At 35.5% G+C, this 2,264-nt stretch overlaps 1 non-coding gene across 1 annotated transcript; it reads right to left on the bottom strand.

Annotated features, from left to right (window-relative positions):
• Window positions 1-1,652: 1,652 nt before the first annotated feature.
• Window positions 1,653-1,760, bottom strand: LOC127743706 (small nucleolar RNA R71). Its single transcript, XR_008005090.1, has one exon. It is a non-coding gene; the product is annotated as a small nucleolar RNA R71 (small nucleolar RNA).
• Window positions 1,761-2,264: the final 504 nt, after the last annotated feature.

The following is a 2,264-nucleotide window of genomic DNA, read 5'->3' as shown; positions in this document are numbered from 1 at the left end:
TTAATTTAGCACAAAAAAAAAATTACAAAATCATAAAATCCAAAAATATGTCTTGTTTGAGTCTAGAGTCTCATCTTAAGTTTAGTGTCAATTGCATGTTTTTTGTTCTTATTGCATTCATGCATGTGTCTTCATTGATCTTCAGTTGTTCTTGATGATTTCATTGCTCTGATCTTTGAATTCTATTAACTTGAGTGTTTTGTTGTTTCTCATGTGCATTATCATCTTGTTAGTGTCAGTAGTATACAAACTGCTAAGTTTGATGTCTTGCATGCATTTGATTTTAGTTGCATTTTAATTATTCCTTATTATTAAAAATCCAAAAATATTTTTAATTTGTGTCTTTTCAAGTCAATAATACAGAGAATTGAAGATTCAGAACATACTGCAGAGGAATCACACAGAAAAAGCTGGGCATTCAAAAATGCCCAGTGAAGAAGACAGATTGGCGTTTAAACGCCAGCCAGGGTGCCTGGCTGGGCGTTTAACACCCAAAAGGGTATTGCAGCCAGGGTACCTGGTTGGGCGTTTAACGCCCAAAAGGGTATTGTTTTGGGCGTTAAACGCCAGAATGTGCACCATTCTGGGCGTTTAACGCCAGGATGGCAAAGGGGGAAGATTTTGTTTTCAAAATCAATTTTTTTCAAGTTTTCAAAGTTTTTCAAAATCAAATCTTTTTCAAATCATATCTTTTCAATCAAATGTTTTCAAAATCAATTTCTTTCCTTTTTCAAAGATACTTACTAACAATTAATGATTTGATTGAACATTTTTTGCCTTTTCTGTTGAGGAAGGTTTTATGTTTGAATCATATCTTTTCTTGTTAGGCAAGTCATTAATTTTTAAAAATCATATCTTTTCAAATTGTTTTCAAATCATATCTTTTAAAATTGTTTTCAAATCATATCTTTTTAATCACATCTTTTTCAAAATAATTTTCAATCAAATCTTTTTTTATTTCTAATTTCAAAATCTTTTTCAAAAATCACTTGATTTCTTTTCCACTTTTAGTTTTCGAAAATCAATTAAGGTTTTTCAAAATGTTTTTAAAATCTTTTTAACTTAATTTTCGAAATTTTCTTCCTCTTTTCTCACATCCTTCTATTATTGGAGTACCACTCCTTCTCAAAGCACAATTCGAACTCTATCTGATCAAGTTCGAATTTTTTTCTACCTCCTTCTTCTATTTTTCTTTTCCTTTGACACCTCAAGGAATCTCTATACTGTGACATAGAGGATTCCACATTTTTTTGTTCTCTTCTCTTTCATATGAGCAGGAGCAGAGACAAAGGCATTCTTGTTGAAGCTAACCCTAAGCCTGAAAGGACCTTGAAGCGAAAGCTAAGAGAAGCTAAAGCACAAATCTCTATGAACGGAGGTGGTTGTCAGGCACACGTTCATAGTTGAGGACCTAACAGAAATTTTCAAGGAAGAAGAAGCCATGGCAGCCGAAAACAACAACAATGCAAGGAAGGTGCTGGGTGACTTTACTGCACCTACTCCCGACTTCTATGGGAGAAGCATCTCTATCCCTACCATTGGAGCAAACAACTTTGAGCTTAAGCCTCAATTAGTTTCTCTAATGCAACAGAATTGCAAGTTCCATGGACTTCCAATGGAAGATCCTCATCAGTTCTTAGCTGAATTCTTGTAAGCTTAGAGTGGAAGTCCAAACCTTCAGACAGAAGGAAGGAGAATCCCTCTATGAAGCTTGGGAAAGATACAAACAATTGATCAGAAAGTGTCCCACTGATATGCTTTCTGAATGGAGCATCATAGGTATTTTCTATGATGGTCTCTCTGAACTGTCCAAGATGTCTTTGGATAGCTCTTCTGGAGGATCTCTTCATCTGAGGAAGACGCCTACTGAAGCTCAAGAACTAATTGAAATGGTTGCAAATAACCAATTCATGTACACTTCTGAAAGAAATCCTGTGAACAATGGGACTAGTCAGAAGAAAGGAGTTCTTGAGATTGACACTCTGAATGCTATACTGGCTCAGAACAAAATATTGACTCAACAAGTCAATATGATTTCTCAAAGTCTGTCTGGAATGTAAAATGCACCAAGTAGTACTAAGGAAGCTTCATCTGAGGAAGAAGCTTATGATCCTGAGAATCCGTCAATAGAAGAGGTGAATTACATGGGAGAACCCTATGGAAACACCTACAACCCTGAATTGGGAGAACCCTATGGAAACACCTACAATCCTTCATGGAGGAATCATCCAAATCTTTCATGGAAGGATCAACAGAGACCTCCA

This window comes from Arachis duranensis, chromosome 10, assembly GCF_000817695.3.
Source record: "Arachis duranensis cultivar V14167 chromosome 10, aradu.V14167.gnm2.J7QH, whole genome shotgun sequence".
Taxonomy (NCBI): Eukaryota; Viridiplantae; Streptophyta; class Magnoliopsida; order Fabales; family Fabaceae; genus Arachis; species Arachis duranensis.
Note: the sequence above shows the minus strand (reverse complement) of the source record. Positions and strands in the feature narration are given on the sequence as shown.